The sequence below is a fragment of the Dama dama genome, chromosome 31 (assembly GCF_033118175.1).
Source record: "Dama dama isolate Ldn47 chromosome 31, ASM3311817v1, whole genome shotgun sequence".
Classification (NCBI taxonomy): Eukaryota; Metazoa; Chordata; class Mammalia; order Artiodactyla; family Cervidae; genus Dama; species Dama dama.
The window spans coordinates 47,562,063-47,577,543 of NC_083711.1; the positions used below are offsets into that span (position 1 = coordinate 47,562,063).

Sequence of the window (15,481 nt, forward strand, 5' to 3'; positions counted from 1 at the left end):
GAACATTGCAAAATGTGAACATTTCCTTTATCACAGAAAGTTTTATTGAATAGTACTGCTCTAGAATATATCACTTATGTCATATTGCAGAAATTCTAAATTAGAAACCCAAATCTGTGTTTATTTCCTAATCAACTAATCCTGGCTTTCAAATGTTTTTAAGTGTCTAAAGTTTCCCTGTTTAAATCATTTTTTGAACAACAAATATAAATAATATTTCCTAAACAAGTTTCTGTGAAATGTACCAAAACAAAATAGACTAATATGCAAAACACAGAGTTAAATTTCCAAAATTCTGATTAAATGGGGAGAAGTTTCCATATGCCTTGTAAAGAGTCTAAATTACAGATGGTTTATAAAGTATACTCTAATTAAAAATCTCAAACAAAAACCTGAAAGTGCTGCTGAATTAAAGTTCTACCAGACCTGATTTGATAAATAACAGAGAATAATTTCTAACTCAAATACTATTGTATGCAAATTAGATGGAACTATGTTGATGGCAGAGATCACTTTTCTTAAATTAACCTAACATTGCTCCCTGAGGTATTACTTCCATAAATTTCCTCCCACTGTAGCAATTGCCCACATCCTTTCTAAATTATCTGCAATCTGTATTAACAGAAATTAAATAAATGGGAACCTAGCACATAATATAACCATGAAAAGCAATAAACATACACAAGAAATGTTTATTTGGATAAAAATTATATATATGGTAGTAAGTGTTTGAAAATAAATAAGCACCTATTTGCATACATAAAAATGCACAAAACTCTCCTAATCAGCATACAAATATCTGTAATATCAACTAAATAGTCACTTAAATTCTGGTCCATAACAGCATCTTTTATTGCAGCATGTATTTATACATTGCTATAATGTAATTTCTCCTATGATCCCAGGACAGTGCACTTTGATAATAATCCAGATTCTTGTTGTCTTTCCAACTGAGTAAAAGTATTCTCTTTTTTTTTCTACCTCAGAAGCTGTTCTGGAAGTGGAGCAGCATCTGGGGAAGGAACGGAAACCAGCCCCACACGTGCCCCAGGGAGGCACAAGCAAGGACAGCGGTCCTGGACTCCGCAGGCGGCCAAGTCTAAATGTAAGTGTGAGACGCCGCGGAGGGCACGGTGGCCTGGGGGCGGGTGGTCCGCAGGCGCTGCGGGTGCCTCTGCAGAAGTCACTGTCTCTTCTGGGAGCACGGGGGCTGCTGGGGTGTCCAGCCTGCCTGCTTGTCCTATTTCCCACCCTCATCTCCACTGCAAAAGCCTTGAAACTGCCGCTACTAATGCCAGGTTTTAAAATCCCTGAGAGTAAAATACATGTGCAGAGTGTGATTCGAGCTGATTTTTAAGCCTAGGCATGCTGAATAGAGTCTTAAAATAATCATTTCCATAGGACCTGACTAGGTATCCAAGTGTTCGCCAGATGCTAGCAGCTAGATTTGCAGAGGGAAATTGCTAACTTAAGCTTCTTTTCATGATTCAGCAGAGGGTTTTAAGTAATAAAAGATCGGGAGATTTGTAAAATAAATAATTCTAGCGCAAATGGGAAAATTAAAATAATCTTATCATCTCCCAGTCATGTCTGTATGTGCTTTTCTACCATCATCAAATTTCTCTTAATTGTGCCAATTTTTTTTTTTTTCTGGCTGATACTTTATAGTTTTAAGTTATGAGTTGTAATGAAGAAATGATTCCTTTCAGATGACTGAAGTGACATGTACTAAATTTTCCTAAAGACAATCTAGGATGTATGAAACAGAGCGTGGTGTAACAAATATGGTTTTATTCATATGCAGTATTGAATATATCAACAGTGAAAAATAGTAACAGCATGACAGAATCTCTTTTATTCCTTAATAGATCTCTCAGTAGAAGCAATTAAAATATAAAGTAAATCATTAACTTTTGAACTTTGACAGAAAAAAAATTCTATCCATTTCTGACAAGTAGACATTATCTCATAGTATCTACAGCCATCTCATGCTTATTACCCTTGCCTGGTCTTAAGTGTGACTTTTGGACACACAACTCAATGTTTCCTAATATTTAATAGTACAATGGCTTTTTATAGTCTATTTAGTTTTATTTAGTAATTTAAAGAATGAAGAGTTAAGATTCCTCAGATTTTTGTGTTCTTGCTGGAGGTGCACTTGAACAAAAAGAAAAACAGCATCTCTCCCTATACTTAATGCCACATGACCACATCCTGTCTAGAATGAATCTATTCAGAGTTCCTGGAGAAACGCAAATACATTATTCATTTTCCTAATGTATCACATTTTTTACTACAGGTACCACTAATTATTTTGGCTGCATTCCATCAAGGCCAGATATTAATTGAATGAAATATTTATAATGTAAAACCATTGAATAAAAAATATATGCTCATTTAAAAGCAACAGGTTGTAGAACTCAAGCCAATCACACATTTTGGAGAAGCCGAAGAAGGAGGCATGATGTGGGTTACATTCATAATGTCAGGGTAAGGTTCTGAACTCAACCCAGAGAAACTTGATAATTGTTACTAGAGCTCAGCTACTTCTGGCTTTGTTGTAACAAAATCTTGCAGCCAAGGGCATTGATGGGTTCACACAGTAAAAAATTACAATAATGTTCAAGTAAATCATAAAAATACAGAAGGCGGTTATTATAGGGAAGAGGAAAGGAAAGTTATAAAGTTATGATGGAAATACCAAAAATACATTTTTTTGAACTTTTAAAAAATTAAACTTTGTTTCTAAACTAGGGTGTAAAAGCAAGAAAATGTAACATTTGTTCAATAAATGATTTCACTCAATGATCAACAGCAGTCATTCAACAAGTGAAAATAAAAATTATATTTATTCAATGGAGTCATCAGTTCAGGCAGAACTGAAGCTTATGATAGTTTTCTAGTAAAAAAAAAAAATAGATGACCAGACAAAAGTCATTTTTAAGAAGGAATTTTGACTGAAAAGGAAATAAAGAACTTCTTGAGTGCATTCTTCTCAGCAAAAATGAACTTGGCTTATGCTTAATTTCACATAGTATAAAGATAAATATTTTATGTGGTTTTTAAGTTCTAGGAAGAAATTCATTGAAACAAATGTAGAAAATGACCCTAAAATTTTAAATATGAAAACTATAATAAACTTACAATTAGGGAAATAGATCATAATAACTAATCTGCTCTGTGCCCTCCAAAGGTAAAGAAGATAGCTTTTTAAATTATTTTTTGGAAAACCTGGACTTTTCTTTCTGATCATCCTTATATCTTCCAAAAATACAGATTCCTGAATCATATATCATAGAAAGTTTGTTAGGCTCCATATTTTTCCTCAAGTTGAAGAATGTATTTCTGAGTGACGATTATCATAGAAACAAAGTCCATTTGCTCCTTAAAAATACTTGATGTGTCTTACGCACAGTAAGCACCAAATAATATGGTGAATTGAACTAAATTATTTCCACTTTCTGTTCAGAGATTAGTGTGTCTCTTGGACTGACACTAGAGAGGTGGTGTCTCACACATGGGGATTAATGAGTTACATCTGTAACCAAAAATGTCCATGGAAAACCTGATAAATTGATCCATATCTGTTTTATTAATCAAGCCCAGTACAAAAGGGCTTTCTTGTGGTTATACTATATTTTGGAGATAAATAGAGTGGGGAAACCACAGGTCAATTTAGAAGTTGTTTGAAACGCTGAAGAACATATGGTTCTATTACAGGACAGCAATAAAGTCAATCCTTGATGGTTGTAGTGATGATATTTAAGTATATAAATATCCTCAATGTATCATTTTACTGAAGAACATCATGACAGTGTCTAAGAAGACCCTAACCATTTAATATGTCATTTATTTCTTGTTGCTACTCTCTTCCTTCCTAATTTTTCTTTAAATAAAAATGTTTTTTGTTTGTTTGTTTTTAAGCTAGCATATTTTGAACAGCCTTTAGTTGAAGCAGATGGCTAGAAGTCAGAAGTCCCAGATTCTATCCTTGATTCTCCTACCAACTGGGAAGGTGGCCTTGGGCAAGTCATGAGAATAAATCTACAATAAAAGAGAGCTATAATGCCTTACATATGTCTGGTGCTTTATGATCTTACACAGCATTTTCAAATACAATGTAGTATTTAAATCTTCCTCACAGCATTCTAAGAGGAGCCTGGCAGTTATTAACAGTCCCTGTTACAGAGAGTAGAAATTTGAGACCCAGAGACACTAAATCACTTGTCATCTCAATATCAAATGTCAGAGCCAGGAGCAGACGTGTATGATGATTCCAAGCTGGTCTTTGTCTCATATACCACACTACCATGCTGCAGAACCTCCAAAGCTGAACTGTCCAATATCGTAGCCATGAGCCATAGGTGGTGATATAATACTTGAAATGTGGCTAGTCCCAGCTGAGACATACATTGGGCATAAAATACAGTATTTCTAAGACCTTGAACAAAAAAAATCAGAGTGTAAACTATCTCCTTAATATTTTTACATTGATTTTGATGTGGATCAAAATAATATTTTTTATATCTTTAGTTCAATAAACTGTATGATTAAAATTAATCTCACCTGTCCCCTTAACTTCTTTAACGTGGCTGCTAGAAAATGTCGAGTCACATATGGCTCACAGTGGTTCTCTCGGTCAGAGCTGGACTAGAGGATTCCCTTGGTCAGAGCCCACAGGCTGGATTTCACGGTCCTGGACTTCTTTATACACCTGCCGTGATGTGGCTCAGACTAATTTCCAAAAATTCTGTCAAACGCAGAGTGGTGTAGATTTGCAGTAATGATTTAGTAATTCTCACCCATCTTCCACAGGCAGGTAAAAAGTCAGACTTTATTAGTAGATGCCTCAAATTGCTCATTCATTAAAAGGTCTCATTTTATACTTGCTGAATGCTTGGAAAGCTTAGAGTAAACATACCTTGGAAAGAAGAATTAACTATACTTGTGACTCTGAAGCACAGCTTATTTTTAGATGGGTTCCCATTAACATTATGAGTGAATGAGACACTGGGCGATTAGGTGATACAAGTAATGTAAAATAATAACTATATATAAATTTATTATAAAATGTAGTATATTTTGTTCCTCCTACCAACTCTTTAAGATATTTTATATATAATCCCTAAAGAAGTAGCTTATTTCTGTTTTGAAAAATCTAAGTGAAAGTCCTCAGGAAAAATGGTAAATTAAAATTTCTTATTTAGCAGAAAACTACATATGGTAAAAAAAAAAAAATAGCTCAAATTACTGAAAACTAACATCTAGTTGGCATTTATTATGTAGTCTTGGGCACTATATTAAGAGTTAAACCAAGATTATCTCATTTAGAGATTTGAAGATTAGCAACAACGAGCAGAAACGTAGTTCTTAAGTATTACTGCCTCTTACTTCCATGCTGTTTGAAGTCACAATGTGAGCTATGGAGACAATATTAGAATATAAGGTACTGTTGAGTAATAAGGTCAAAAATCAGCGTTCAAAGAGGGTACAAGGTAGTAGAACATGTTTTTGAAAAATAGTTGTTATCGTTTAGTCACTAAGTTGCGTCAAACTCTTGGAGACCCATGGACTGTAGCCCTCCAGGCTCCTCTGTCCACGGGATTTCCCAGGCGAGAACACGAGTGGGTTGCCGTGCCCTTCTCCAGGGGATCTTCCCGACCCAGGGATTGAACCACGTTTCCTGCTTTGCACCAGGGAAGCCTTCTGAAACATACATACTTACAAACAAGATTATATGAAGGAGGAATTACTCTTCACTTTCTAAAGGTTTCTTTATGGTACAATAGAAATCTTTACAACAACACTCTCCAAGGTGTTAAAATTTACCTATTATTTACAAAGCAAAAGTCCCATTTAAACAAAATATAACTATATGAGTTCCAGAGATTTGTTTTCCTCTATGCATTATAGCCACTTGGAGGATTCAACCTTAAATATTTTCTGGAAAAATAAGAAATGAGTATAAATAAACTAAAAGGGGGTTTAAATCAAAATGGCATTGATAATCACAAAACAGTGAAAACTAAAGAGCTTTATAACTTTTTATACAATAAAAATAAAATGCTACCTTTGAAGGTTGACAATAAAAATTGTATATATAAAAATTGTAATATGTATGCTAATTACATATTAATAGTTTTCATTATTACATATTAATACATATTGATTATTTTAATATTATTTTAATATTAATATTGTTAATAAAATAATATTAAATTAATTTAATATTAATATTTAAAATACACAAAATATTTTCATTTACATATTTTATGTATTTTTAATACATAAAATAAATAAATACATAAAATAAAAATATTTAAAATGCATACTAATAATATTAATATTATTAATAAAATAATATTGATTTATTTTAATATTAATATTTAAAACACATATTAATTAATACATATTAATAGTTTTCATATTAAAGATTTCAAATTGTTACCAATTTCTTAATGTTCATGCTTACTTGGAATGAAATAAAAAGAAAAATAGTAACACTAGCCAACTCTGGGTAGCAAAATTTTAGATATTTCTGTCCTTATTTATAGTTTTTTTATAATAATTCTTGAATAAACATGTACTGCTTTTATAATAAGTGAATAGAAAAGTTGTAATCAACTCCAGAAATGACTGCAAATAAGAAAGACAAAATTATCTTGGTGAGAGGCTGGTGTAAAACGCAAATTTTGTTCTCAACCATAACATTTTAAAATAATTATATATTTTATGGGTTCTTCTTTTGAGGCATTGTTGCCCTTCCTTTGATTCAAAATAAAACATCCTGTGAACTATTATTCAGTTTCTCTAGATAGGGTAAAACCTAGATTGGAGTTTCTAGATTTTCGTAAGAAAGCAGTTTCCCCTCAGCCATGTACTTGAGTATAAAGATCAGGGTTGTAATATGTGCGCTTAAATCTAAAAGTTGTTACTACAGCAACGAGAAGAGCAGAGCATCGTGTGACGTGCACCTCTCCTATAAAACAAACTGCCTATCGGTCATTTCTAGTGGTGTCTACAAGCTGGCCTTCGTCTTAGACCTTGAGATGTGTAAGACGTCATGTGAGAATATGTTATATAATCATATCTCTGAGCAGGATAGTGATCGTAGGGATCCTAAAAAATAGTGGAATACAGAGCTGTTTTAGGCTTCCATTTCAAGTATTCATAGAGAAATAGTTGGTCAGCTAACTTCTTTGATAACAACAACACTAAAATTTAACTACAAAGAAACCTCAGAAATGAGTTCCTTGTGCCATTTAATCATTAAATCGTAAATCCACAGACCATTAGAGCTGAAAGGGGCTTTATAGATTATCTCATCCAATACCAACATTCTACAGATGAGAAAACTAAGGACCGTAAAATTTATTTTCTCAGGAAAAAATGAAATCACTGAAAAATATCCCAAAGTATCTAGGAATTTCTGGAAGCTTACCTAAGAAAGGGGAGAAGGAAATGGCAACCCACTCCAGTATTCTTGCCTGGAGAATCCCAGGGACAGAGGAGCCTGGTGGGCTGCCATCTGTGGGTCGTACAGAGTCGGACACGACTGAAGTGACTTAGCAGCAGCAGCAGCACCTAAGAAAGGCTAGGTATTTCAAATGCTACCAGAACTTGATAGTTTAGTTGTGCGTACTCCTGTGCAAGAAAGAAGATATACTAATGTTGACTAATATTTAAATCATATGTTAAAAGCATATTTCCAGTGAATCCCTATAAAGTAAAAACCAAAAGCATAACAAAGCCAATGATTTCAGACCAGATCACTCACTCCTTACTCAGCTTCCTTTCTTCAGTGAGTTAAATAATTGAAAGGAACTTTCTTTGCCACTTTTCAGACACAAATTGTTTGTTATCATGAGAAATTGGCTACTCCCACAGTTGCTGGTAGACCAAAAAATAATGGAACATTCATTCCTAGAGTTTAAAAAGAATGTCAAAATCCTCCTGATTTTATGCACTTATGAAAGCATGCTTATAATAAAATTGTATGTATTAAAAACATATTCCTCATCCCTCTCCTAAAAAAATACATACTACACATTACGGAGATTCTTCTGGAACAAGTAAATATTAAGGCTCTTTTTTCTAAATTTGTCTAAGAAACTGAGATGGTAACACTTGATTGTAAGGAAAATAGAACAGTGCATGCAGTCCATAAAATGGGAATAAGAGTAGATTTTCACAGAACTGTTTAAGGATTAAATCAATAATGAATGTAAAATGCTTAGTACAGTGTGTGGAACATAGTTAACATTCGCTAAGTGTCAGATAGTTGTCACAGTAGTGAGATTACTTAAAACACACTAACTCCTCCACACATACCTTTCCCCTCTAGCAAACCAGACTCCTGAGATCGCCTCTTTGTTCCATGGCCGCTTGTCCTCACACATGCTGACCCCTCTTTCCACATGTTCCTTCCCTACTTCGCTGGCAGAAGTTTCAGCTCTGAAACCTCCTCCTCTTCCTTGTCTTGCCTCATCCCTCTGCCTGACTTAGCTGCTTTCACTCATTTCCCGAGGTGCCCTGTAACATGCCTCTTCTGGCGACTGAATCTGGAGAAGGCGATGGCACCCCACTCCAGTCCTCTTGCCTGGAAAATCCCATGGACCGAGGGGCCTGGTGGGCTGCAGTCCGTGGGGTCGCGAAGAGTTGGACACGATTGAGCGACTTCCCTTTCCCTTTTCACTTTCATGCATTGGAGGAGGAAATGGCGACCCACTCCAGTGTTCTTGCCTGGAGAATCCCAGGGACCGGGGAACCTGGTGGGCTGTCATCTATGGGGTCGCACAGAGTCGGACACAACTGAAGTGACTTAGCAGCAGCAGCAGCAGTGATTGAATCGTGACTTTTTTTTTTTTTAAGCTTGATTTCTCGCCTCTAACACACACACACATGTACACACCGAACTGGAAATGCATCACACTCAATGCATTGCACACACATTTTTGTATCCCTAGAAACATCTATTTATACAAGTGGTTTTTTTTTTCTTCATAAGTAGTTATGAGGCTAGAATGTATATCTTGTGACCTCAGTTTTGAAGGGGAAAGAGGGTGAAGCGTGTCGTGGGAAAAGTTGGGGACACTGCTCCACAGCCCTGGCCCTGCCACAAGACTAACCCTGTGGTCTTCAAGAATCATTTAACTCTGGACTCATTCTCCTTGTAGAATGAATGAATTGGGCAAAATGGTCTCTGAAGACCCACTCAATGCCATCTTTTAAGTGATGCTAAACATTGGTTCATCTCAGTGGTTCTCAAACTTCAGCAGAGATCAGAATCATCCAGTGGGCTTGTGAAAATACCGATTCCTGGTCACCTGGTCTGAGAGGGAGCCCCAGAATTTGCATATCTAGCAAGTTCCCAGGTGATGCTGAGGCTGCTATGGTGGGGGGGGGGGGGGGGTGGCGCCCACACTTCCAGAACCAGTGATTAATCTTCTTAACACAGGGTATCCTGACACTGTCCTGTTGCCACCTGGCCAAGAGCAAGGAAACCCAGGCTTCTGGGGAGCTGCCATCAGGAAGGTTGGGTACCTGTGGGTGCGTTCCAAGAGTGGCCACGGAGGGCAGACTTTGCTGACCGGAACAGTTCTGTTAAAGGCCCAACTTGTGGGGAAGGGGCAGCCGGAGATCACAATGCTGCCCTGCACAGAAAACAAATTCCAGGGTTTGATCTGTCTGTTAAAACCAACTGCTTCTCAAGTCATAGTGGGTCACAGTCGCCATCTAGTGACAATTTTGAGTTACTGCATCTAGAGACCACAGAAGGAAGGGATGCTTTCATTGGGAAACTATTTTTTACAGAAGTGTTTAAGATGAGAACTTCCGAAAACAGACTAATGTACGCTGGTCTTGTTTACACTTTTACCTCAGCACTGTAGAAATAAACAGGCCCATATCACTTACGATGTGCTAGGCACTGTTCTAACACAGTATCTGTGTTCAGTTATTCACAGCAACCCAATAATATAGACACAATTATTACACCCACTTTATAGACAGGAACTATAGCTACAAATATGCGAAGAAATTAAGCTTTCCTGAGGCTGCCCAGCCAGTAGAGTGGTAGAGCTGGGATTGAACCTAGACAGCTGCTGGAGAGATCCTGCTCTAGCCAGTCTTTCTTGTATCAGCCATTTAAATGCACAGGTAATGGAAACAGCTGATACCTGTACAGTAGCCCCATCTTTATCATGGTTTTGTTTTCTGCAGTTTGTTACAGTCAACCACCATCTGAAAACATCAAATGGAAAATTCCAGAGATAAACAATTCATAAGTTTTAAACTGCATGCCATTCTGAGCAGCATGATGAAATCTTGTGCCCTCTTGCCCCAACCCACCCAAGACAGTATTAATCTTATCCCTTTGCCCCATTAGTTAGTCATTTAGGAGCCGGTTCAGTTATCAGATCAACCGGGGTGGTATCTCAGTGCTGTGTTCAAGTCACACTTATTTTACCTAATAATGACCTCAGAGCCCCAGAGCAGTTATGCTGGTAATTAGGATATGCCTAAGCCTCGCGGGCCACAGTCCATGGGGTCACAAAGAGTCAGACGCCACTGAGCAACTCAGCACATCACAAGAGGAGCTATAAAGTGTTTCTTCTAAATGATAGAGGGGAAGCTCTTGGCTTCATAAAGAAAAAAGAAAACATGCTGAGGCTGCTAAGATCTACAGTAAAAACAAATCTTCTATCTATGAAATAGTGAAGAAGAAAAAAGAAATCCATGCAAGTTTTGCAGTCACACTATAAACTAAAAATTATGGCCCCAGTGTGTGATAAGTATGCAATTAAGATGGAAAAGACATGAACTTTGTACAATAAGATATTTTGAGAGAGAGACCACATTTACATAACTTGCATTATACCATATTGTTATAATTGTCCTATTTTGTTATTAGTTCCTATTGTTAATCTCTTCCTGTGATTAATTTATAAATTAAACTTTATCATAGGTATGTAGGTATAGGAAAAAATGTCCATAGGGCTTGGTACTGTCCAAGGTTTCAGGCATCCAGTGGGGTCTTGAACTGTATCCCCCACAGATAAGGGGGTACTGCTATGAACAGGTACCAGCTCCCAGATATGGGTTTGAAATTTTTATAAAATATATATTGAAGCAATTAATTTTTTTCAATTCTTCCAAATGAAATCAGCTTATGTGTAATAACTAAAGAAACGTTTCTACCTACAAAAGATACCACAATGCAAAAACAGGAGAAGCAACTTGGAATCAACTTCGAACTTGCTCTGCAACTTTGGTCAGGATGCTTAACCTCTCTGGGCCCTGCTTCCTTCATCTATGAAGTAGAAAAAGTTAAAATGTAATTTACATGGCTGGAAGTTCTTTAAAGCTAGATTACATTTTTGAGTCACTACTCAACTTATCCAGTGAATGTAGTCATGAGAGCAAATAGGGAGACAGTGGGCAGTAACCAGATTGGTTTTTTCTTAAATTGTCCTGCACAGAAGAAAGGCCAACAGGACCGCAGGTTTGATCTCCTGGTCGATTATGCAGAAGTGCTAGAGGTAATAATGACATGCACGGTGAATGCAGAGAAGTAAGGAGCTCAATAATGGAGGTCTGTGTTTCATTCTTCTTCCTGGGTGCTGCCCTCAGCTTGTATACCTGAGCTCAACACCCTTGTGTGTCCCTGCCTTCCAAGAGTCCTCACGAAAGCACTTTTGCTTTAGAAAAGCTGAATCTTTGCTGGTGGATTGAGATCTAACCGCCCCCTCCCCCCTCCACTCCAGACTTCTTTTATCAGAGATTTCCTTGGATTTAAAAACCTGGTCACTGCTAATCCTTTTAACTCCCTATCTAAGACTTCTCAGTTACCAAACCATGTCTAACCTCAATAACTACAAGATCGTTATCAAACCAAAATATTGACCCTAGTGGTACAGAGATACACATGTTGGCTGTTGCCTGGTGCTGAGTTCTGACCGGAGAGAGAAATGAATATTTCCAGCACCTGATATAGGATCTTTTGGACAGAACACATGAATGTAATTATGTATTACAATGTACATACTTTTCCTTCAAAGAGCTCAAGTTTCTATAAGGTTACTTTTAAAATAAAGATACTCAAAATAAGGTAAGGTAATGGTGCCTAAGTAATAGTGACTCAGGATAAGTCTTTATGGAGAGATCCTAAAACTGGCTGATGTCAAAAATGTTTCCTCAGTATCTAAAACAGTCAAACTCACAGAAACAGGAATGGAATGGTAATTGCCAGGGACCGAGGGGAGCAAAACTGGAGAGTTGCTGTTCAATGGGCACAAAAGTTCAGTTATGTGAGATGAGTAAGTTTTAGAGATCTGCTGGGGAACACTGTATTGATGGTTAATGATGCTATGTGTGCGCGCTTAGCCGCTCAGTCGTGTCCGACTCTTTCCAACACCATGGACTGTGCCTGTCAGGCTCCTCTGTCCATGGAATTTTCCAGGCAAGAGTACTGGAGTAGGTTGCCATTTCCTACTCCATAATGATGCTGTATTATATCTTTAAGAATTTAAGAGATTAGATCTTGTGTTATCTGTTCCTACCATGAAAGAAAGAAAGAAAGTGGGGAGGAAAGAAGAAAGGAACGAAAGATTGTTGCTGTCCATGTAAGGCAGACTTTAAAATCTTTGAGATACTGTTTTTTAGGGAAATAGGACTAGTTTTCAACATTATTCTTTGTTATCCATGCAATGTCATATAACCATAGCTTTCTTCAAAACTTATATTTAAAACACTATGCATTTATCAAAATAAGTATTAAATTTTAAAAGAACTACAGAGGCTCTCATAATTTCTGATGCAAAATAAATACATAAACCAAAAGAACATCTCCTAAACTTTGAGCTTGAGCAATCAGGATTAAGTGGTAATATCATTTTCCAAAATAGGGAAGCCTAGGGTAAAATTAGTTTTCTGAAACTTATAAACCTCTACTTGTATTAGTTAATTCAATTTCAGAATCAATTTTTTTAAGTGAAAGGAATTTTTAATTCCAGAGGTTCTGGGATATGTCGCCACCTTTTCAAGGTTGAGCCACGTTTGGCAACAGTGATATTCCACTGCCACATGGACTCCACTCTGAGAGAATCCTAAGCCAGGCAATCAGCCTGATCCAGTGTGATGTTGCTAGATGTTCTTTTATAAAATAGTTTCAAAGACCCATGACTAGAGAATTACAAAATCATGCCTTCCGTTTAGGACATGTTTAGAAATATGCATAATGGAAGCTTAGCTCTCCACTCTTTCAAGAAGTACAAGGTAAAAGTCCATGGTTCAGTTCAAAGGAATGTTAAATATCAGCCTGAGATTTATACTCTTGGGAAAGAATGTTACAGTGGAAAAAAAAGGGAAGAAATGTGCCTGGTTTGTGAGCCAGTGGCTCTTTTGTGAGAAGCAGAGTCTTGAACTTCCAGGCAGCCGGGTCAAACTGAGCATGGCCACAAAGGTCTGGGGACAGTGCTGTGACATCATGATTGCTAAGAGCGAGGAAATGCTTTGAGGGTGTAGCCAAAATCACCGTAAATCTGCATAAAGCCCAAACTAAGTAAACAGTATTTTTCAAATCGATACTGGAATTATTGGATTTACATGCAAAGTAAACCAAAGGAACCCCAAATTCCAAAGAAATATGGTTTCTATGTCAGGTCCCCTCTTTTTCAGAGAATGCCTCCTTTACCACACTGTGGCATGTCTGATGGAAACTATTATAATTAGCTATAAATTGTTTCTAGATAAAGACATGAAATTCTAACAGCATATAAAGCAAGGACCTTTCTGTCTTCTCTATTGCTGTGTCCCCAGAAATTAGAGTGGTTCTTGGCATACAGCTAGTATTCAGCACATTTTTGTTGAATGAATGAACAAAAACTGGAATAAATTGCTAAGTCAAAGGAAAATACAGGAAGTAAGAAGGAATCTTCTCTTCCTAATTGTTTTTATGTAAAAAGCCATATTGTCAGCTGAAATCTAACAAAAATTACAAGAGAAAATTTTCTTTCTGGGGAGCAGCTCTTATCTAATGTACATTTTTTCTCAGCTGCCATCCTTGGGTTCTCATGGCCCCACATATTTACAATATACATTGGCATTGACAGAGCATAATAGATCTTTATCTTGAGTTTCACCAGTTTTTATGTAGTCTACATACTTCACCCCATCTTTATCATCTTTGACAAGTGAGCATCACCAAACTGAAGAGTTAAACAAAAAATTGAATAATTGACAGGCTGGCAACCACAAGTGTTCATTTCTTTTGACCACCAACTCAATTCTAAGATTCTAATTTGCCTTAAATTTACATCAGTTCACTCTTCTTTAAATTTTTTTTTTTTTTTTTTTTTACATCAGTCCATTCACCCTAACCAGCTCTGACCTCAAGCTCAAGGGGAGCCTTTTTTCAATTGCTGTCATTCTATCTGGCCACAGGAATTGTGTAGCAATGGATTGAAGCTAGTAGAGAGAGGAAAATATGAAACAAAAAAAGGAAGTATCCTTTTAGGAAAGTTGATGAGGAAACAGAAGCCTCAAACATCTAAGGTATGGACCTGTCTGGAATCTGGTCTGGATTTTAGAGGCCGTTATCACTCAGCCTCAACTGGATCCACCGGCATCTATTCTTGTATCCAATGTTCTTTGAGATCCTTAACTCAAAGACCTTTTAGAAATGTGTATAAGTCATTCTAAAGTGAGAAAGTGAAAAGGATACATTCTAGTAGAAAGTCAAGGGGAGAGAATGTAAATCTTTCCCATCCCATTTTTGGTGACATTACATTGTAAAAATAGATTTGGGGAGGAGCCTAGGGGATGAATTTCAGTTAAGCTACTACTTACAAGTAGAATTTCTTCCAGGCTACAGGAGTCTTTGGCAAACGTTGGTTGGCACATTCTTCCTAAAAGGTAAAAGCCTTTTTCTCCCCCTTTGGCAGGTTTTAAATGATACTTAAGAGTGTCCGGCAAACCTTCCAAACCATGACCAAAAGCAGGTTAATCCAAAATACACAGCATCCTCAGCCAGCTCAAGATCAACAAAACAAAACTAGGCCTGGGGATTAGAGGATGCTAATTGTGAAATATAATCCCATGATATTTATGGCTCCAGAGACTGAACACAGCTACTCTTGAGCACAAGAAGTACTCCTTCCACTGGGGCCATTGCTTATATTTGATGCTCTCAGTTCAGTTCAGTCACTCAGTCGTGTCCAACTCTTTGCGACCCCGTGAACTGCAGCACGCCAGGCCTCCCTGTCCATCACCAACTCCCAGAGTCCACCCAAACCCATGTCCATTGAGTCGGTGATGCCATCCAGCCATCTCATCCTCCATTGTCCCCTTCTCCTGCCCTAGATCTTTCTCAGCATCAGGGTCTTTTCAAATGAGTCAGCTCTTCGCATCAGGTGGCCAAAATATTGGAGCTTCAGCCTCAGCATCAGTCCCTCCAATGAACACCCAGGACTGATCTCCTTTA

At 37.1% G+C, this 15,481-nt stretch overlaps 1 protein-coding gene across 2 annotated transcripts in view; it reads left to right on the forward strand.

The window, feature by feature from the left end:
* COL8A1 (collagen type VIII alpha 1 chain) overlaps positions 1-15,481 on the forward strand; it is a 159,245-nt gene that overhangs the window by 98,053 nt on the left and 45,711 nt on the right. For both annotated transcript variants that reach the window (XM_061134414.1, XM_061134415.1), the window contains exon 2: positions 987-1,105. The gene's annotated coding sequence lies outside the window, so the exon portion shown is untranslated. The remainder of the gene's footprint in view (positions 1-986; positions 1,106-15,481) is intronic.